Source organism: Coregonus clupeaformis, chromosome 28 (genome assembly GCF_020615455.1).
Source record: "Coregonus clupeaformis isolate EN_2021a chromosome 28, ASM2061545v1, whole genome shotgun sequence".
Taxonomy (NCBI): domain Eukaryota; kingdom Metazoa; phylum Chordata; class Actinopteri; order Salmoniformes; family Salmonidae; genus Coregonus; species Coregonus clupeaformis.
In genome coordinates this window covers 31,164,722-31,188,826 of record NC_059219.1, presented here as the reverse complement: position 1 = coordinate 31,188,826, position 24,105 = coordinate 31,164,722, and positions in this window count along the sequence as shown.

Sequence of the window (24,105 nt, the reverse complement as noted above, 5' to 3'; positions counted from 1 at the left end):
AGCAACATCAAGCTGATGGCTACAACAAGAGAGTTCGTGGAACCCACTTGAACGTTGGCGACCGAGTTTTGTTAGCTAATAAAGCAGAGAGAGGGAAGAGGAAGTTAGCGGATAAGTGGGAAGCCACTATGTATACCATCATAGACCGGAACCCTCAGACTCACGTTTACAAAGTCAGAGACGAAAGTGGGAAAACAAAAGTTGTTCATCGGAATTTGATGTTGGACGTGAGCTTCTTGCCCATGCCAGAACTAAGCGATGAAGAGACGAATGGAGCTGCCTCGGATGTGGCCAGTGAGTTTCAGCCTCCTTCTGTTGATGCTTTGAGTGGCCTAGCAGTAGACGCTTCTGAGGACCGTACATGTTCGTGGTTAAACGCATCCTCTGACTCTGAGTCTATTGGAGAAGCTGATGAGTCTGAGATGGAGAATGAGATGCCCCACTCTCTGTCCAGGAAGTCTGTTCAACTGACACCCACGAGAGCCCAGTCTAAAGAGGTCAGAGGCCAAGGGGAAAATGAATACTCACCTGTGAGAGACTTGTCGGATTCCAGTGACCCCCTGATTTGCACATGACTGACACTGACTCTGTTGCCCCAATTGATGTTCCTGACTTAGATGAGACAGGGTCTTCGGACGTCAATTCACCTGTTACACTGATTGATAGTCAGATACCCTCCCAAGTACAAGGGTTTGAAAGTCAGGTTGTCAGAACACGTACTGGCAGGGTTGTTAAGGCAGTCGATCGCTTGATAGAGAACATGGTGCAAAAACCACTCACCAAGGGTTTTGTTACAGGAGTCAGAAGGTCACTGTCTTTCCGTTCTTTATTTTAGATACATTTTTGAGATTAAGATATTTTTCTTTATTACCAGTAGTATGACCTGAGTCATGAGATGTTCATAATGGAGGGAAAGTGTTCCAAGATTTCATATGATGTATAAGGCATCATATTCACTAGAAGGGGCAGTAGCCTGATCAACTGCTGTTTTCTTTTAACTTACTTTGTAAGTAGCTTTATACGCTGTATATGGGAAATGGAGTCCCAGGGCTATCTTGGACCAAGTGGACAAGAGTTTTATTCTATATGTTTTTGGTTATTTTCCACCCTCGAAGTGTGAAGGATTTTGGTGAAATTAAAGAGGGGTGAATGTAACAGGTCAAAGAATTACAGATTTTTGCAACCGTTCATTTTCTATTTTTTATTTTATTTTGTGAGTTGATTTCACCAAAATATTGTATTGTTCAGCATTTCGTGTAGTCTACAGATATTGGGAGAGTTAGTTGTGTAAGTGCGCCCTCTAGAGTTGGTTATATGCGGAGGGATGTTGTGCTTTTCTGAGTCTGCATTGTATTCGGCTGGGAGAGGCGGATTCTGGTCGAGGGTAGAGTGTTGAACATTTTCTCTCTTTGATGTTGAACAGTCTGCATTGTACTCGGCTGGGAGAGAGTGAGAGAGCTGTACACAATAAAGTGCCTTCAAGTACGCCAGTGTGTTGTCTTCAGTGCACCGGAACACAACGCAGTAGTCGGCAAGAGACAGACCAAGCCGGCTACACATAATCTAGGGGAAACATCACACTACTACACATATAATTCAAGTCATACCTTTATTGTCATTCATGCTCTTATTTTTAACCGAGTAGTTTTGCAAAAGTGTAACCTGCGTCAATTCTAGAAAATATTGGAATAACGTGCTTAAGAGGAAACCTGACACGCACAACAGGATAACACAACAACCACATGTTCAATTGACAATCATTGATTTAAATGGATGTGGTCAATAGATTTGTATAGGCATATATACTAATTTAATTTAACTTGTAAGGCAAGGTTGGATTAGTAGGTCTATGCAACATGCACCTGGATAACCACGTCATGAATCGGAACGGGCTCCACCGTCCTCATATACACATTGTGACAAAATAAAGAGCTTAATCTTTCACGAAATAAAGATATAGAAGAAAACAGGTTCTAGAAACTCAATTTCTCCATGGCAATAGAATGTAAACATGTATATTGCGCCAAACATAACCTAATATCGCCTACAACTCAATTCTCAGCGCAGCAAATTGGACGACTCCACAGGCATTGATCATTCGCGACTTTAAGTAATTCCTGTTATCTCTAGAGCATCCCGTATATCTATAGCGCTGCATTTCGTCCCCCTCTGACCATGGATAGGGTTGGGAGCATTCCTGAGTTCACTTATGGTCCCACTAAGGTAATCTTAGGAGATATTCCTTTTGGCATACTGTAAATGCCTGTGCATAATGTACCTAATAAAGCATACTTATTTTAATTATCTTCAAAGGAATTCTGTAGAAGCAGCCTTTATTTTCAGACTCTGCAGGCCTGCTGGGAGGAAGCATATTACAATAAACAGGTAAGATTCATCCCACAAAAACAGTAACCACAGAAAAAAAGAGATAGATTTAATCCCAAAACAAGAGTTTTATTTCAAGACAGTTTAGAGAAGATGGTCATAAGAGTTCTTTAATATCACTTGCAAATTGTGAGACATGAGCAGTTGTGAAATGTTGCTAGAGGCCCTTCTGAAAGCACATTATATGGTCTTTAGTGGCACGGTCTCACACCTTACCTCATCTTGCAGAAGAAGCTCATGGTCCACTATCTGCTGCTCCAGAGTCGAGGCCATGTCTCGCCCCATGTCACCATGGAGCACATGAGCGACTGGCTGGTGTCTCAGGGCAAAAAATCCCTTAGGGAGAGGTGAGTACCACGTCAGCTCTCACCTTCACTGCCATTCTCTGTCACCAGCAGCACTCCAGGAGGTGTGGGTAAAATGAACAACAGATAAATAGGAAGCCAGGCAAGTTGAAATGCTTTGTGTTTTATTTTTTTTGAAGGGTGTGGAAGGAAACCCTGGAGGAGGGGAACGAATTCGCTCGGCTGGTAAGAGAATGAGAGTTAGAGACTTAGACTATCAGTCAGTGAGCTCTTTTCTAGCCTTTCAACAACTAGTTAGTACAGCAGAATATATCTGTTGTGAAATTACACTAATGGGACTTCCTGTTTCCTTCGGCAGACCTGGGAAGTAAACACCTGCCTAAAAATGATTGACATGGAGCACAAGGCTGTCTGCAAGCTCCGCCGCTCTATGCACCCCACCTCTCCAGCTGGCGCTGACATGTGAGTTCCATGTACTGCCCTGCATACGGCTTGCTCCATTCATCTACACATCTGGAGCTATGCAGAAAAAAACTAGGGCAGTGTTTTCTGTGTGAACATTGCACATCGTTTAGCTTTCTCTGCTGCTTTTTGTTGATTTCAGCGACCCTAAGGTCCACAGCATCGTGGAGAGAGCTGTGAGGGAGCATTCTGGACAAGCTGTCCAATAAGCCCTGTAGCAACCTGCTCAGCCCATCCCAGGTGGTGGTGGAGCTGGTGCCCAGGATCCTCCTGGCCCTGTGGCTTCAGCCAGAGGAAGGCCATTCAGATCACCCCATCCTCCTAAGCGGGATGGCTGTGAGTATGGTGGTGGCCGTAGGGGAGAAGCTCTCCAGCATGTTGAAGGCCTCTTCTCCTCACACCCCTTTCTCCCGGGCTGCTGCTTTTGACGCTGTGAGGTCGATCCTCGGGAGAATCAGCCAGTCCTTCTCCCTGGATGACCTCACAACCCCTTTTTTATGAGCTCTGTCTGTGCCTTTGTGGCGGACGAGGTGAAAAGCTACTTCCAGCCTACTGCAGACACCCTGCCAGTTCCCCCTGTCCTAGTGGTGGCCGTCTCCGCCACACTACCAGCTGACATCCAAGCAGGTGAGTAGCACTCATAGAGAGCACTCTGACATATGCCTTTTGTCATGACATCCTGGTGCCTTGTAGTAGTAAAGCCAATCAGGATTTTAATTGTCACCCCAAACACAGATGCAGACCAGGCTTCTTCCCACCTGGAGGTTGTGGACATCCCCCATAACACAGAGGCAGACCCAGCTTCTTCCCACCCATTGGTTGTGGACATCACCCCTAACACAGAGTCAGACCCTGCTTCTTCCAACCTGGAGGTTGTGGACATCACCCATAACACAGAGGCAGACCCGGCTTCTTCTCAGCTGGAGGTTGTGGACATCACCCCTAACAAAGAGGCACACCTGGCTTCTTCGCACCTGGAGGTTGTGGACATCACCCCTAATAAAGAGGCACACCTGGCTTCTTCCCACCAGGAGCTTGTGGACATCACCCCTAACACAGAGGCAGACCCATCTTCTTCCCACCAGGAGGTTATGGAAATCATCCCTAACACAGAGGCAGACCTGGCTGCTTTCCACTTGGAGCTTGTGGACATCACCCCTAACACAGAGGCTAAGAAGGCTTCTACCCACCTGAAGTTTGTGGTCATCACCCCTAACACAGAGTTAGACCCGGCTTCTTCCTATCAGGAGGTTGTGGAAACCACCCCTAACACAGAGGCAGACCCGGCTTCTTCCCACCTGGAGCTTGTGGACATCACCCCAAACACAGAGGCAGATCCTGCTTCTTCCCACCTGGAGTTTGTGGACATCACCCCTAACACAGATGCAGACCCTGCTTCTTCCCACCTAGAGGTTGTGGACATCACCCCAAACACAGAGGCAGATCCTGCTTCTTCCCACCTGGAGCTTGTGGACATCACCCCTAACACAGATGCAGACCCTGCTTCTTCCCACCTAGAGGTTGTGGACATCACCCCTAACACAGAGGCAGACCCGGCTTCTTTCCACCGTAAGGTTGTTGACAGCACCCATAACTCAGAGGCAGACCCGGCTTCTTTCCACCTAGTTGTTGTGGACATAACCTTTAACACAGAGGCAGACCCGGCTTATTCCCAGCTGGAAGTTGTGGAAATCACCCCTAACATAGAGGCAGACCCGGCTTCTTCCCACCGTAAGGTTGTGGACATCACCCCTAATACAGAGGTAGACCCGGCTTCTTCTCACCTGGAGGTTGTGGAAATCACCCCTAACAAAGAGGCAGAACCCGTCTCTTCCCACTTGGAGATTGTGTTCGTCACACCTAACACAGAGGCAGAACCCGTCTCGTCCCACTTGGAAGTTGTGGACATCACCCCTTACACAGAGGCAGACCCGGCTTCTACCCACCTGAAGGTTGTGGACATCACCCCTAACACAGAGGCAGATCCGGCTTGTTCTCAGCTGGAGGTTTTGGACCTCACCCCTAACACAGATGCATACCCGGCTTCTTCACTCTTGGAGGTTGCGGACGTCACACCTGAAGAAAAGCCTCTCATGGTGGCTGTCTACGCCACTCTGCCATCTGACATCCAAGCAGGTGAGTAAGACTTATAGAAAGCACTCTGACAGGTGCCGTTCATCATGATAACATGTAAAGTGTTGGTCCCATGTTTCATGAGCTGAAATAAAAGATCCCATTCAACTGGCCAGTGTTTAGAACCTACGGTTTGCATTTATTTACATTCTGCCCCGCTTTTGTCCCTTTCCAGAGGATGTTGCTGTGGTCACCCTGGACGTCACCCCACCACGTCACCAGGACGTGACCCTGGATGTTCCATGCAGGGCGAGGAAAGGGGCAGTCCGGCGTTTTTTTTGCAGGCTTTGGAGGGCAGTGTGCTGCTGCGCTTGCCACAAGGAAGAGGAGAAACAATATTAATTATTAATTAGACCAGAAACAGGATTGAACCATAGACCATTAAATTATTTGCATCATAGTTGCCTTCAATTCTGATTTTCTTCTGTTTAATTCTTAAATAATTTCAGAACATTTCTCTAAACTTTGTGGAGTAGGTTGTATAAATAAGTGGGAAACATCCCAATCCCAATTTTAATGCTTTTAATAATTAACTTATTACATATTTTTTTTATGTATTATTTGACAAAAAAGTGGAGGGCGCGACCAAAAAACTTTAATCATCAAAGAAAACTCTTGCTCACGATTAAAAATGCATTGTTTTATTTAAGCAAGGTTAAAAGATTAACGTTTCGGCCTAGTCTATGACGATATGCAAGTTGTGTTTGCCCAGTTAAAGGGGGACCCAGACTCACCCTGGTTCTTGAGGGTTGCAGACACTGAATAATTATCATTTGAAATAAATGGCACTTTTCTAGTCTTGACTAAAAATCTTTAATGAATATGAATTTAAATACAATTGACTTGAGGATCAGAGCAGGCAGGCTGACTGGCTAGCCCTGAAGGCCCTCTGCCTCTACCTCTGTGTGGTTAATCTCAGCCAAGAGGTTGTATGGGTTGTCTGTCTCTGTCTGGGTGTGAATCACTATCACTATGACCTCTTGCTCAGCCTGCCCGTTGGCCTGATTAGAAGGCTTCCCCTCTCATTCCTTGCTCACAGGAGCAGGGGTGATGGCATCCGGGGTAACCTCTTCCTCTCCTGTATCTAACCCATCTTTCTGGCTGTGAGTTCGACTGAGGTCACTCGTTTTCTCTCCCAGGGTGTTGGACATTTTCTCCTCCTCTGTGTCTTGTGTATTTTCTACATTGTAGAATAATAGTGAAGACATCAAAACTATTAAATAACACATATGGCATCATGTAGTAACCAAAACGTGTTACACATATCAAAATATATTTCAGAATTGAGATTCTTCAAAGTAGCCACCCTTTGCCTTGATCACAGCTTTGTACATACAGAATGATACGAAATGTTCTGAGACCAGGTTGCGCTTTCACCTCCCCCTGTAAGAGGGGAAGAAGGCAACCTCAGAGTTACATTCAAGGATACTTTATTGACACAAACGGATTAAATGGACATGGAAAGGTAGTGGAATGATAGTGGTTCTGTAATGGACAGATAACAGGGGTAATGAATATGCACACTAACTGATAGCACAAGTAGAGCAACAATGCTATTAACAAAGGAAGGGCTGTATTAATGGCATAATGCTACCTGCGGAGTATTACACAACACAGTAAAACACAGAGAGGCAACTTACAATAGGCAATGGTAGTAACTATAAAGAACAACAAGCAAGAATGATATACATGTTACAAACTCACTTTGTGCACGTACACTATCCCACGGTATCTCTGTGCATTCAAATTGTCATCGATAAAATGCAATTGTGTTCATTGTCCGTAGCTTATGCCTGCCCATACCATAACCCCACTGCCACCATGGAGCATTCACAACGTTGACATCAGCCAACAGCTCGCCCATACGCTGCTTTACAAGTGGTCTGAAGTCGTGAGGCCAGTTAGAAGTACTGCCAATTTCTCTAAAGCCGCCTTGGCTTATGGTTGAGAAATTAACATAAACGTATCTGGCAACAGCTCTGGTGGACATTCCTGCAGTCCGTAAGCCAATTGCACGCTGCCTCAAAACTTGAAACATCTGTGCATTGTGTTGTGTGACAAAACTGCACATTTTAGAGTGGCATTTTATTGTCCTCAGCACAAGGTGCACCTGTGTAATTATCATGCTGTTTGATCAGCTTCTTGATATGCCATATTTGTCAGGTGGATGGATTATCTTGGCAAAGGAGAAATGCTCGCTTACAGGGATGTAAACAAATTTGTGTACACAATTTGAGAGAAATAAGCTTTTTGTGCGAATAGAACATTTCTGGGATTTTATTTCAGCTCATGAAACATGGGACCAACACTTTACATGTTGCGTTTATATTTTTGTTCAGTGTAGTTATTAGGTTGGGAGATTGGGATCCTATCTGGGCTAGCTAAAGCCAACTTCATGGTTAGTAGTATGACAGAGAAAATATAACAAGACAAATTTAAACATCACAAATCTGAGGGGGCAGGTGACCCTGTGCCCCCTTTGGGCATGACGTCTCTGCTATCAACCACATCATTCTGTCTCCGTGAATATTCAAAACAGACACATTCATTCAGGTCTGGTACTGGTCCTACCATATAGATCAGGGATGGACAATTCCAGTCCTTGGGGGTCGGAGGGGTGTCACACTTTTTCCCCATCCCTAGCAAACACAGATGATTAAACTTATTGCATTCTAAACTGAAACCCATGAGTACTTGATTATTAGAGTCAAACGTGTTAGCTGGGGCTGGGGAAAAAGTGTAACACCAATCAGGTCCCGAGGACTGGAGTTGCCCATCCCTGATATAGATGCTCTGTTTTCACGCATCGAGGGATGTGGTGACAGTGGAGACAAGGGAACACACAGAAACAGCTTTGTCCTTTTAGAAAGTCGTCATAATCCTTAAATAAATATGATATGTATGCAAGAAATGCAAGAAATGCAGAGCCACTTCCAAAAACATATTGACAGAGTCTAGTATCTAGTAATCTAATCAATTCGTTTTCAACCCCTTTGTTATGGCAAGCCTAAATAAGCTCAGGAGTAAAAATGTGCTAACAAGTCACATAATCAGTTAGATGGACTCACTATGTGTGCAATAATAGTGATTTTTGAACGACTACATAATCTCTGTACCCCACACATGCAATTATCTATTAGGTCCCTCAGTCGAGCAGTGAATTTCAAACATAGATTCAACCATGAAGACCAGGGAGGTTTTCCAATGCCTCGCAAAGAAGGGCACCTTTTGGTAGATGGGTACAAATAAAGCAGACATTGAATATTCCTTTGAGCATGGTGAAGGTATTAATTACGCTTTGGATGGTGTATCAATACACCCAGTCACCACAAAAATAAAGGTGTCCATCCTAACTCAGCTGCCAGAGAGGAAGGAAAACGCTCAGGGATTTCACCATGAGGCCAATGGTGACTTTAAAACAGTTAGAAAGTTTAATGCTTTGATAGGAGAAAACTGAGGATGAATCATCAACATTGTAGTTACTCCACAATACTAACCTAATTGACAGAGTATGCACTCACTAACTGTAAGTCGCTCTGGATAAGAGCGTCTGCTAAATGACTAAAATGTAAATGTAAAAGAAGGAAACCTGTACATGCATTGTGTTTGCAATAAGGCACTAAAGTAAAACTGCAAATAATGTGGCAAAGAAATGAACTTTATATGCCCTGAATACAAAGCGTAATGTTTGGGGCAAATCCAACACAACACATCACTGAGTACCACTCTTCATATTTCCAAGCATGGTGGTGGCTGCATCATGTTATGGGTATGCATGTCATTGGCAAGGACTAGATACTTTTTAGGATAAAAATAAACGGCATAGAGCTAAGTACAGGCAGATTCCTAGAGGAAAACCTGGTTCAGTCTGCTTTCCAACAGACACTGGGAGACAAATTCCCTCTTCAGCAGGACAATAACCTAAAACACAAGGCCAAATATTCACTGGAGTTGCTTACCAAGACGACATTGAATGTTTCTGAGTGGCTTAGTTACAGTTTTGACTTAATTCGGCTTGAAAACCTATGGCCCAAAAAAATGGCTGTCTATATAATGCATAATGCATACATTTTACAATCCAGTTGTGCAAAGCTCTTGGAGATTTATCAAGTAAGACACAGCTTTAATCAACTCAGGGGTGGGAATACTTATGTAAATGAGATATTTCTGTATGTAATTTCCAATACATTTGCAAAAATTTCAAAAGCGTGTTTTCAATTTGTCATTATGGGGTATTGTGTGTAGCTGCGTGAGAGAAAATATTATAATTGAATCCATTTTGAATTCAGGCTGTAAGAAACAACATGTGGAATAAGTTAAGGGGTATGAATACTTTCTGAATGCACTGTATATCTGCAAGAAAGTGATAAATAAGTGACTGTTTGAAAGGGGGTCATATAAACATTGCCTTATTTATATTTTTACATATAACATAAAAGTTAATTCTGTCTGAAATAGTCATGCTATAATGGGCGTCGTTTCTCAGACCAAATTTCCATTCTGGCTCAAACAAAGCAATCTGATCATGCTCCAGTCAAAAACAGCTATAGGGAATGCCTATACATTGTCCAATCTCCTTCCACACATTGATTTCATCTTATTCAGAAAAAAACAAACTTGAAATTAAGTGTTGTTTCAGTGTCTTGTTGCAGGTTGTGCAATGTTCAAAAGTGTGTGAGAGAAAAAGCATTAACTTGTGTGTGTGGTGTCAAGTGTGGATGGTCCTATGTATGCAAATAGCCGAGATTGGATATTTCAGCACCATGGACAGCAGCGACATTGGGATAGCGAGATCTGTAATTCAGCAACACATGACACTGGATAGTGGCTGTCTCAGGTGAAGTTGGCATTGGGAAAATCCCATCTAATGGGAAACGAGGCATAGGAGGCAAAAAGACTGAAGGAGAAGACTCCCACAGGAACTCTTGGCTTAACTGTTCTGCCACATTCATTTCAAATGTTACATTTTTCGATTTGTAAATAAAAGGGAACACATCTGCAAATAATGTAAACTGACTTTTCTAACTACACTGTACAGCTTTAGTGTGTCTGTGCGTCATTGGTACAACTGAAAGCAATTCGCTTCTCAAATCCTTCTCAAATGTCTGTTTAATGTGAGAAATAAAATGAAAAACAACTGTTAGACTAATACAATGCGTACTGTCATGAATTATTACTATTCCCAACAAGACAACGAAGTGATGGTCTTTACCCGCCATAGAGACTTATAAAGGCTACTTCCCCCCCACCAAAAGTTCCCACGCTGAGCGATATTGTTTACTACATCATTATGCATATAATTCAAGTCATACCTTTATTGTCATTCATGCTCTTATTTTTAACCGAGTAGCTTTAAAAAAAAAATATTTTTTTGGGGGGGGGGGGGGATGGATCAGCTTAATATTGCAGATAGATTGTATCTTCTATCAATGTAATTGTCTGCATCACTTCCAATCCCCCATGTTTAAAAAAAAATTTTTTTTTTTGCTCCTGAACTTCTACTCTCAACCTCTCCGATCATTTTCATGATGTCCATCCGGTTTGCTTCTATATGCCATATCTTTCTAACTGTGCTCTTTCCCAAAAGCTCCCAACATACAACCTATATACTTATTATGGACACAGTATGCTTACATTATTAGCTATCTTTGTTATTATTTGTTGTTATTTGTTATTAGTCCCATCCTTCAACTCTATTCAATACCTCCCATCTATCTCTTAACACCATCCATATAGGATTTCTATTTGCCATATATATTTCAACCGTACTGTGATGTTTTACAAAAGTTCTGAACCTTTCTATTCTCATTGCTTCTACAGATTGTGAATTAAAAATAAACATTTTTGCTAAAAGTATTATTATATTATTGATTGATTGACTATGACTTTTCAGATCACCCAGTAATGCTATCTGCAAGGTTAGTTCCAGGTAAATATTGCAATGCTTTAGCCATTCCTGGACCTGTGTCCAAAAACAAGCTACAAATGGACAGAACCAAAACAAATGATCTAATGATTCTGTCTCTTCACAGCAAAATCTGCAGAGCTGGGAAGATTGTATCCCCCATATAAATAACATTCTATTGGTAGCAAGAATTGTATATAATAATTTAAATTGAAAGATTCAAATTTTTGAATCCGGTGTCGTTTTGCGTGTCAGTTCATAAACACTATGCCCACCAAAAGTTCCCACGCTGAGCGATATTGTTTACTACATCATTATGCATATAATTCAAGTCATACCTTTATTGTCATTCATGCTCTTATTTTTAACCGAGTAGCTTTGCAAAAGTGTAACCTGCGTCAATTCAGAGCTAGGAAATATTGAAATAACGTGCTTAAGAGGACCACACCCGTCGCTATGGGCGGGCCATAGGGGGCCGGGCCCGCCCCCAAAAATGCTTGGCACCCCCACTTGAGGCACAGATCTCTTAAAAAGTGAGGTGGAACTTTCTGAGGTGGAAGTTGGGAGAGTTATATTTCAGTGAAACGTAAGTGAAGGAGGCCCCGCTCTCTCGCTTTCCCAGATGTTTAGTTCATTTCATTCCGATCTCCTTTGCATTATTGTAGCCATTTTCTGTAGCCTGTCAACTGTGCGTCTGTCTATCCCTGTTCTCTCCTCTCTGCACAGGCTATACAAATGCCTCACACCGCGTGGCTGCTGCCACTCTAACCTGGTGGTCCCTGCGCGCACGACCCACGTGGAGTTCCAGGTCTCCGGCAGCATCTGGAACTGCTGTTCTCGCGGCCAACAAGGCAGAGTTCATCTCAGCCTATGCTACCCTCCAGTCCCTCGACTTCTTGGCGCTGACGGAAACATGGATTACCACTGAAAACACTGCTACTCCTACTGCTCTCTCCTCGTCTGACCATGTGTTCTTGCATACCCCGAGAGCATCTGGTCAGCGGGGTGATGGCACAGGAATCCTCATCTCTCCCAAGTGGACATTCTCTCTTTTTCCCCTGACCCATCTGTCTATCTCCTCATTTGAATTCCATGCTGTCACAGTCACTAGCCCATTCAAGCTTAACATCCTTATCATTTATCGCCCTCCAGGTTCCCTTGGAGAGTTCATCAATGAGCTTGACGCCTTGATAAGTTCCTTTCCTGAGGATGGCTCACCCCTCACAGTTCTGGGTGACTTTAACCTCCCTACGTCAACCTTTGACGCATTTCTCTCTGCCTCCTTCTTTCCACTCCTCTCCTCTTTTGACCTCACCCTCTCACTGTCCCCCCCCTACTCACAAGGCAGGCAATACGCTTGACCTCATCTTTACTAGATGCTGTCCTTCTACTAATCTCACTGCAACTCCCCTCCATGTCTCCAACCACTACTTTGTATCCTTTTCTCTCTCACTCTCCTCCAACACTACTCACTCTGCCCCAACTCAGATGGTAATGCACCATCGCAACCTTCGCTCTCTCTCTCCCGCTACTCTCTCCTCCTCCATCCTATCATCTCTTCCCTCTGCTCAATCCTTCTCCCTCCAATCTCCTGATTCTGCCTCCTCAACCCTCCTCTCCTCCCTTTCTGCATCCTTTCACTCTCTATGTCCCCTATCCTCCCGGCCGGCTCGGTCCTCCCCTCCTGCTCCGTGGCATGACGACTTATTGCGAGCTCACAGAACAGGGCTCCGGGCAGTCGAGCGGAAATGGAGGAAAACTAGACTCCCTGCGGGTTTGTCATATTTTCACTCCCTCCCCTTTCACTCCCATTTTCTTCCTCTGTTTCTGCTGCTAAAGCCACTTTCTACCACTCTAAATTCCAAGCATCTGCCTCTAACCCTAGGAAGCTCTTTACCACCTTCACCTCCCTGCTGAATCCTCCCCCCCCCCCCTCTATGTGGATGACTTCGTCAACCATTTTGAAAAGAAGGTTGACGAAATCCGATCCTCGTTTGTTAAGTCAAATGACACTGCTGGTCCTGCTCACACTGCCCTACCCTATGCTTTGACTTCTTTCTCCCCTCTCTCTCCAGATGAAATCTTGCGACTTGTGACGGCCGGCCGCCCAACAACCTGCCCGCTTGACCCTATCCCCTCCTCTCTTCTCCAGACCATTTCCGGAGACCTTCTCCCTTACCTCACCTCGCTCATCAACTCATCCTTGACCGCTGGCTATGTCCCTTCCGTCTTCAAGAGAGCGAGAGTTGCACACCTTCTCAAAAAACCTACACTCAATCCCTCCGATGTCAACAACTACAGACCAGTATCCCTTCTTTCTTTTCTCTCCAAAACTCTTGAGCGTGCCGTCTTTAGCCAACTCTCTTGCTATCTCTCTCAGAATGACCTTCTTGATCCAAACCAGTCAGGTTTCAAGACTGGTCATTCAACTGAGACTGCTCTTCTCTGTGTCACGGAGGCTCTCCGCACTGCCAAAGCTAACTCTGTCTCCTCTGCTCTTGTCCTTCTAGACCTGTCTGCTGCCTTTGATACTGTGAACCATCAGATCCTCCTCTCCACCCTCTCCGAGTTGGGCATCTCCGGCGCGGCTCACTCTTGGATTGCGTCCTACCTGACAGGTCGCTCCTACCAAGTGGCGTGGTGAGAATCTGTCTCCGCACCACGTGCTCTCACCACTGGTGTCCCCCAGGGCTCAGTTCTAGGCCCTCTTCTATTCTCGCTATACACCAAGTCACTTGGCTACCTCTAGCGAGCACATGGAGGGCTGTGCGGCCCCCCAAAGAAATGCCACCCCACACCATGACTGACCCACCGCCAAACCGGTCATGCTGGAGGATGTTGCAGGCAGCAGAACGTTCTCCACGGCGTCTCCAGACTCTGTCACGTCTGTCACGTGCTCAGTGTGAACCTGCTTTCATCTGTGAAGAGCACAGGACGCCAGTGGCGAATTTGCCAATCTTGGTGTTCACTGGCAAATACCAAACGTCCTGCACGGTGTTGGGCTGTAAGCACAACCCCCACCTGTGGACGTCGGGCCCTCATACCACCCTCATGGAGTCTGTTTCTGACCATTTGAGCAGACACATGCACATTTGTGGCCTGCTGGAGGTCATTTTGCAGGGCTCTGGCAGTGCTCCTCCTGCTCCTCCTTGCACAAAGGCGGAGGTAGTAGTCCTGCTGCTGGGTTGTTGCCCTCCTACGGCCTCCTCCACGTCTCCTGATGTACTGGCTTGTCTCCTGGTAGCGCCTCCATGCTCTGGACACTACGCTGACTGACACAGCAAACCTTCTTGCCACAGCTCGCATTGATGTGCCATCCTGGATGTGCTGCACTACCTGAGCCACTTGTGTGGGTTGTAGACTCCGTCTCATGCTACCACTAGAGTGAAAGCACCACCAGCATTCAAAAGTGACCAAAACATCAGCCAGGAAGCATAGGAACTGAGAAGTGGTCTGTGGTCACCAGCTGCAAAACCAGTCCTTTATTGGGGGTGTCTTGCTAATTGCCTATAATTTCCACCTGTTGTCTATTCCATTTGCACAACAGCATGTGACATTTATTGTCAATCAGTGTTGCTTCCTAAGTGGACAGTTTTATTTCACAGAAGTGTGATTGACTTGGAGTTACATTGTGTTGTTTAAGTGTTCCCTTTATTTTTTTGAGCAGTGTATATATACAGTGGGGGAAAAAGTATTTAGTCAGCCACCAATTGTGCAAGTTCTCCCACTTAAAAAGATGAGAGAGGCCTGTAATTTTCATTATAGGTACACGTCAACTATGACAGACAAAATGAGAAAAGAAAATCCAGAAAATCACATTGTAGGATTTTTAATGAATTTATTTGCAAATTATGGTGGAAAATAAGTATTTGGTCAATAACAAAAGTTTCTCAATACTTTGTTATATACCCTTTGTTGGCAATGACACAGGTCAAACGTTTTCTGTAAGTCTTCACAAGGTTTTCACACACTGTTGCTGGTATTTTGGCCCATTCCTCCATGCAGATCTCCTCTAGAGCAGTAATGTTTTGGGGCTGTCGCTGGGCAACACGGACTTTCAACTCCCTCCAAAGATTTTCTATGGGGTTGAGATCTGGATACTGGCTAGGCCACTCCAGGACCTTGAAATGCTTCTTACGAAGCCACTCCTTCGTTGCCCGGGCGGTGTGTTTGGGATCATTGTCATGCTGAAAGACCCAGCCACGTTTCATCTTCAATGCCCTTGCTGATGGAAGGAGGTTTTCACTCAAAATCTCACGATACATGGCCCCATTCATTCTTTCCTTTACACGGATCAGTCGTCCTGGTCCCTTTGCAGAAAAGCAGCCCCAAAGCATGATGTTTCCACCCCCCATGCTTCACAGTAGGTATGGTGTTCTTTGGATGCAACTCAGCATTCTTTGTCCTCCAAACACGAAGAGTTGAGTTTTTACCAAAAAGTTATATTTTGGTTTCATCTGACCATATGACATTCTCCCAATCCTCTTCTGGATCATCCAAATGCACTCTAGCAAACTTCAGACGGGCCTGGACATGTACTGGCTTAAGCAGGGGGACACGTCTGGCACTGCAGGATTTGAGTCCCTGGCGGCGTAGTGTGTTACTGATGGTAGGCTTTGTTACTTTGGTCCCAGCTCTCTGCAGGTCATTCACTAGGTCCCCCCGTGTGGTTCTGGGATTTTTGCTCACCGTTCTTGTGATCATTTTGACCCAACGGGGTGAGATCTTGCGTGGAGCCCCAGATCGAGGGAGATTATCAGTGGTCTTGTATGTCTACCATTTCCTAATAATTGCTCCCACAGTTGATTTCTTCAAACCAAGCTGCTTACCTATTGCAGATTCAGTCTTCCCAGCTTGGTGCAGGTCTACAATTTTGTTTCTGGTGTCCTTTGACAGCTCTTTGGTCTTGGCCATAGTGGAGTTTGGAGTGTGACTGTTTGAGGTTGTGGACAGGTGTCTTTTATACTGATAACAAATTCAAACAGGTGCCATTAATACAGGTAACGAGTGGAGGACAGAGGAGCCTCTTAAATAAGAAGTTACAGGTCTGTGAGAGCCAGAAATCTTGCTTGTTTGTAGGTGACCAAATACTTATTTTCCACCATAATTTGCAAATAAATTCATAAATGTGATTTTCTGGAAAAAAAATTCTCAATTTGTCTGTCATAGTTGACGTGTACCTATGATGAAAATTACAGGCCTCTCTCATCTTTTTAAGTGGGAGAACTTGCACAATTGGTGGCTGACTAAATACTTTTTTCCCCCACTGTATATGTATACATACATACATACATAGACACATACACACAAACACACATATATATACATACATATATACACATACACATATATACATACATATACATATACACACACACACACCATTACACATCACTATTATTAAAATACCAGTGGCATTAAAATAAAGGATAGTTGTAAACGAATTAATAAGAATGGCCCAAAAAATAAGTACAATGCAATCTGCAACCCTGTGTTTGTGTGTGCGTGCGTGTGAATGAAAGGGTCTGTCTATCCCAGTAGTATGCATATTAGATGCAGTAGTTGGGGCACCTCTCCAATCTCTGATAGTTCTAGGTGTCTTTTGCCAGAGGTTACCTCAGCATATGTAGGCTGATGATCTGAATGATACATGGTGTGGACTGCATCATGTGGTGTACTTCTCTGAAGGACAGTGTTCTGCCCGACCCTGGAGTAGTGGGCAGTGCTGTGTTGTGATGGGCCAGGTCTAGTAGAGCTGTGTTGTGTTGGGCCTGGTCTTGTAGAGCTGTGCTGTAATAAGCCGTGTCTGGCTATTCTCTCTTGGGGATGGTGGGGGTACTGTTGTTTCAGAAGGTGGGGGGGCTCTGTTGCTGGGGTGATGGGTGTGTGGGTCCCTGCCAAGTGTTGCATCCTTTAGGTCCTTGGCAAAGGTTCTGATACTGTCCTGATCAAGATGTACATTATCGTATAAATGTTCACATGTCAGAGTGGGGTGGTGAGCCGTTCTGACGTTGAGCAGTGAGGCACAGTCCACAGTGATCTGTTGATTTATTTTTTTAGAGATAGACTGGAGATAGATAGACTGGAGAGAGAGAGAGGGGGACTGGAGAGAGAGAGAGAGAGAGAGAGAGAGAGAGAGAGAGAGAGAGAGAGAGAGAGAGAGAGAGAGAGAGAGAGAGAGAGAGAGAGAGAGAGATACTATCTTACTCAAACTTGATCTTTATCCATAGATTACACATTAATTTTGGATTTTAGAATAATCCATAGATTAAAGTCCATACCAGACAATAGAATGGTTCAAGAGTGCACCTGTTCATACCGCTAAACTGTTTAATGAGCACTAGGTGGCAGTGTTTCATCGTGTTTGTTTGCAATATAGTGTGTGTTACAGTTTAAAAAAAAAATATTTCACCTTTATTTCACCAGGTAAGCCAGTTGAGAACAAGTTCTCATTTACAACTGCGACCTGGCCAAGATAAAGCAAAGCAGTGCGATAAAAACAACAACAACACAGAGTTACATATGGGATAAACAAAATGTACAGTCAATAACACAATAGAAAATCTATATACAGTGTGTGCAAATGTAGTAAGTTATGGAGGTAAGGCAATAAATAGGCCATAGTGCAAAATAATTACAATTTAGTATTAACACTGGAGTGATAGATGTGCAGAAGATGATGTCAGTTACTTGTTACCTGTCCAAAATTGTAATCAGTAACGTAACTTTTGGATTACCCAAACTCAGTAATGTAATCTGATTACTTTCAGTTACATTTTGATTACTGTCCCCTTAAGAGGCATTAGAAGAAGACAAAAGGATCCATCAAACGCATTTGGTGTGTCATCATAGTGGTCTCTGATTGGTGGTCATCATTTGGTGTGTCATCATAGTGGTCTCTGATTGGTGGTCATCATTTGGTGTGTCATCATAGTGGTCTCTGATTGGTGGTCATCATTTGGTGTGTCATCATAGTGGTCTCTGATTGGTGGTCATCATTTGGTGTGTCATCATAGTGGTCTCTGATTGGTGGTCATCATTTGGTGTGTCATCATAGTGGTCTCTGATTGGTGGTCATCATTTGGTGTGTCATCATAGTGGTCTCTGATTGGTGGTCATCATTTGGTGTGTCATCATAGTGGTCTGTGATTGGTGGTCATCATTTGGTGTGTCATCATAGTGGTCTGTGATTGGTGGTCATCATTTGGTGTGTCATCTTAGTGGTCTCTGATTGGTGGTCATCATTTGTTGTGTCATCATAGTGGTCTCTGACTGGTGGTCATCATTTGGTGTGTCATCATAGTCGTTTCTAATTGGTGGTCAGACTCTCTCAGGTGGAACAAACTAAAACTTGTTTCAATGCTGAATTGAAAGTAATTTAGTGAAGAGAAATGGTTCAATATTTTTTTCGCAAACTTCCTTTCTGATTTTAAAAGTAATCCAATAAGTAATCATCTCGTTTTTCAAAAGAATCTGTAATCTGATTACAATATTTTTGCTGATAACCTAACTGATTACAAGTACAGTTTTCTTGTAATCAGATTACGTGTGTGTGTGTCTGTGTGTGTCTGTGTCTGTCTGTCTGTATGTCTGTGTGTGTGTGTATGTGTTTGTGTGTGTGTGTTTTACACTCTGCACCCTCAGCAGTAAAGTGAAATATTATGACTCCAGTTCTGAGAAGATGAGACTTTGTATCCCAGAGCTGATGTCTTTACAATATCACTCCTGTCATCTGTCTGACATCACTTTCAATTTCCTTTTCAGTCTTTTTGTACTGTAGTCCTATTCTATTACCCCAGTGATATCTGAGACGTGCTGAGAGCTAGTCACATAGTAAAGGAGACATACAGTTGAAGTCGGAAGATTACATACACTTAGGTTGGAGTCATTAAAACTCGCTTTTCAACCACTCCACACATTTCATGTTAACAAACTATAGTTTTGGCAAGTCGGTTAGGACATCTAATTTGTGCATGACACAAGTAATTTTTCGAAACAATTGTTTACAGACTGATTATTTCACTTATAATTCACTGTATCACAATTCCAGTTGGTCAGAAGTTTACATACACTAAGTTGACTGTGCCTTTAAACAGCTTGGAAAATTCCAGAAAATGGCTTTAGAAGCTTCTGATAGGCTAATTGACATTGTTTGAGTCAATTGGAGGTAGGGGTGTAACGATTCGTTTTAACAACGATTCGATTTGTATCACGATTCGTGGTTGTCGATACGATTCAAGGACGATGTTGGTTCATTTAGAACGATACGATCCGAAACGATTCAGTGACTTGAAATCGATTCAGTAACCTTTTAGCCAAAAATTCAACCAGTGTGACTGAAATAAATACCTGGATACTGGACAGTGCAGGTGAAGTTTCCTAGATTCCTGTTTCTTGTAAGGACCGCAATGGTGGCTTGATAATTTCTCGCTCGTCGGCTTCTCCTCTGTCGTCCGCCATGCTATGTTTTGTTGTCTTGGCGCCTTTGCGCTGCTGCTGGCGCGATGACGTCACGGATAGGCAGACTGAATCGAGTAATGTTTAAAGCCTTTATCATTAAAAGTGCTAAGAAAAAACATCCATATAAAGTCTGACGTGCTTAAATCCAATGGGTTATTTCCTAGTATCGATACAATCGATTTATTACATTTTAAAACAATGTTAGATCGATATATGTTGTCCAAAAGGCCAACTCACCGAGAACAGATCGATGTAGTTGGATCATAGGAATATAAATCGATACATCGATGTAGTAGATGGATCGTTACACCCCTAATTGGAGGTGTACCTGTGGATGTATTTCCAGGCCTACCTTCAAACTCAGTGCCACTTTGCTTGACATCATGGGAAAATCAAAAGAAATCAGCCAAGACCTCAAAAAAAAATGTGTAGACGTCCACAGGTCTGGTTCATCCTTGGGAGCAATATCCAAACGCCTGAAGGTACCACGTTCTTCTGTACAAACAATAGTACGTAAGTATAAACACCATGGGACCACGCAGCCATCATACCGCTCAGGAAGGAGACACGTTCTGTCTCCTAGAGATGAACGTACTTTGGTGCGAAAAATGCAAATAAATCCCAGAACAACAGTAAAGGACCTTGTGAAGATGCTGGAGGAAACAGGTACAAAAGGTAAAGGTCACTCAGCAAGCCAGACTACGGTTTGCAACTGCATATGGGGACAAAGATCGTACTTTTTGGAGAAATGTCCTCTGGTCTGATGAAACAAAAATATAATTGTTTGGCCATAATGACCATCGTTATGTTTGGAGGAAAAAGGGGGTTGCTTGCAAGTTGAAGAACACCCTCCCAACCGTGAAGCACGGGGGTGGCAGCATCATGCTGTGGGGGTGATTTTCCAAGCTGTTTAAAGGCATCTGGGGAGATGGTGCCGGAGAAGACGGCTGTCGTTTTACAGCCCTCTAACCAATTGTGCTATTATGTGTGTTTTTTCGCATTATTTGTAATTTATTCTGTACATAATGTTTCTGCCATCGTCTCTTATAACCAAAAAGAGCTTCTGGATATCAGGATAGCGATTACTCACCTCATATTGGATGAAGATTTTTTCTTCAACGAGTCGGACGCGAAGGATATCCTACAGACACCCGACAAGGCCCAAATCCCGTCATTCGCAGGAGAAAGAGACGGAGATATCGTGGGACGTAGGGTCGGGGGTGCCTTGTAAGAATCCGACGGCGAGCGAGTAAACTGCCTCTTCAATCAATCCTATTAGCCAATGTTCAATCATTTGAAAATAAATTAGATGACCTACGATTACGGTTATCCTACCAACAGGACATTAAAAACTGTAATATCTTATGTTTCACCAAGTCGTGGCTGAACGACGACATGGACAACATACAGCTGACGGGATATACGCTACATCGGCAGGATAGAGCGGCTGACTCCGGTAAGACAAGGGGTGGCGGTCTGTGTATATTTGTAAACAATAGCTGGTGCACAAAATCAAATACTAAGGAAGTCTTGAGGTTTTGCTCGCCTGAGGTAGAGTATCTTATGATAAGCTGTAGACCACACTATTTACCAAGAGAGTTTTCATCACTATTTTTCATAGCTGTCTATTTACCGCCACAAACCAATGCTGGCATTAAGATTGCACTCAACGAGCTGTATGAGGCCATATGTAAATTGGAAAACGCTCATCCAGAGGCAGCACTCCTATTTGCCGGGGACTTTTTAAAATGTGCAACCAGAGGGAAAAAAACTCTAGACCACCTTTACTCCACACACAGAGACGCATACAAAGCTCCCCCTCGCCCTCCATTTGGCAAATCTGACCATAACTCTATCCTCCTGATTCCTGCTTATAAGCAAAAACTAAAGCAGGAAGCACCAGTGACTCGGTTAATAAAAAAGTGGTCAGATGACGCAGATGCTAAGCTACAGTACTGTTTTGCTAGCACAGACTGGAACATGTTCCGGGATTCTTCAGATAGCATTGAGGAGTACACCACATCAGTCACTGGCTTCATCAATAAGTGCACCGATGACGTGTTCCCCACAGTGACTGTACGTACATACCCCAACCAGAAGCCATGGATTACAGGCAACAACCGCACTGAGCTAAAGGGTAGAGCTGCCGCTTTCAAGGAGCGGGACTCTAACCTGGACGCTTATAAGAAATCCCGCTATGCCCTCCGACGAACCATCAAACAGGCAAAGAGTCAATACAGGACTAAGATTGAATCGTACTACACCGGCTCTGACGCTCGTCGGATGTGGCAGGGCTTGAAAACTATTACAGACTACAAAGGGAAGCACAGCCGCGAGCTGCCCAGTGACACAAGGCTACCAGATGAGCTAAACCACTTCTATGCTCGCTTCGAGGCAAGCAACACTGAAGCATGCATGAGAGCACCAGCTGTTCCGGATGACTATGTGATCACACTCTCTGTAGCCGATGTGAGTAAGACTTTTTAGCAGGTCAAAATTCACAAGGCCGCAGGGCCAGACGGATTACCAGGACGTGTACTCCGAGCATGTGCAGACCAACTGGCAAGTGTCTTCACTGACATTTTCAACATGTTCCTGACTGAGTCTGTAATACCAACATGTTTCAAGCAGACCACCATAGTCCCCGTGCCCAAGGACACTAAGATAACCTGCCTAAATGACTACCGACCCATTGCACTGACGTCTGTAGCCATGAAGTGCTTTGAAAGGCTGGTCATGGCTCACATCAACACCATTATCCCAGAAACCTTAGACCCACTCCAATTTGCATACCGCCCCAACAGATGATGCAATCTCTATTGCACGTTACACTGCCCTATCCCACCTGGACAAGAGGAACACCTACATGAGAATGCTATTCATTGACTACAGCTCAGCGTTCAACACCATAGTGCCCTCAAAGCTCATCACTAAGCTAAGGATCCTGGGACTAAACACCTCCCTCTGCAACTGGATCCTGGACTTCCTGATGGGCCGCCCCAGGTGGTAAGGGTAGGTAACAACACATCTGCCACGCTGATCCTCAACACAGGGGCCCCTCAGGGGTGCGTGCTCAGTCCCTTCCTGTACTCCCTGTTCACCCATGACTGCATGGCCAGGCACGACTCCAACACCATCATTAAGTTTGCCGACGACGCAACAGTAGTAGGCCTGATCACCGACAACGATGAGACAGCCTATGGGGAGGAGGTCAGAGACCTGGCTGTGTGGTGCCAGGATAACAACCTCTCCCTCAATGTGACCAAGACAAAGGAGATGATTTTGGACTACAGGAAAAAAAAAGAGGACTGAGCACGCCCCCATTCTCATCGACAAGGCTGTAGTGGAACAGGTTGAGAGCTTCAATTTCCTTGGTGTCCACATCACCAACGAACTATCATGGTCCAAACACACCAAGACAGTCGTGAAGAGGGCACGACAAAGCCTATTCCCCCTCAGGAGACTGAAAAGATTTGGCATGGGTCCTCAGATCCTCAAAAGGTTATACAACTGCACCATCGAGAGCATCCTGACTGGTTGCATCACCGCCTGGTATGGCAACTGCTCGGCCTCCGACCGCAAGGCACTACAGAGGGTAGTGCGTACGGCCCAGTACATTACTGGGGCCAAGCTTCCTGCCATTCAGGACCTCTATACCAGGCGGTGTCAGAGGAAGGCCCTCAATATTGTCAAAGACTCCAGCCACCCTAGTCATAGACTGTTCTCTCTGCTACCGCACGGCAAGTGGTACCGGAGAGCCAAGTCTAGGGTCCAAAAGGCTTCTCAACAGCTTCTACCCCCAAGCCAAAAGACTCCTGAACAGCTAATCATGGCTACCCGGACTATTTGCACTGCCACCCCACCCCCACCCCATATTTTTTACGCTGCGCTACTCTGTTAATTATTTATGAAAAGTCACTTTAACATATTACCTCAACTACCTCAACTAACCAGTGCCCCCGCACATTGACTCTGCACCGGTACCCCCTGTATATAGCCTCCCTACTGTTATTTTATTTTACTTCTGCTCTTTTTTTCTCAACCATTTTTATTTGTTGTTGTTTTATTTTACTATTTTTATTAAAAAAATAAATGCATTGATTGTTAAGGGCTGTGAGTAAGCATTTCACGGTAATGTCTACACCAGTTGTATTCGGCGCATGTGGCAAATAAAATGGCTTAAGGAAAACAAAGTCAAGGTATTGGAGTGGCCATTACAAAGCCCTGACCTCAATCCTATAGAAAATGTTTGGGCAGAACTGAAAAAAAGTGTGTGCGAGCAAGGAGTCCTACAAACCCGACTCAGTTACACCAGCTCTGTCAGGAGGAATGGGCCAAAATTCACCCAACTTATTGTGGGAAGCTTGTGGAAGGCTACACAAAACGTTTGACCCAAGTTAATCAATTTTTAAAGGCAATGTTACCAAATACTAATTGAGTGTATGTCAACTTCTG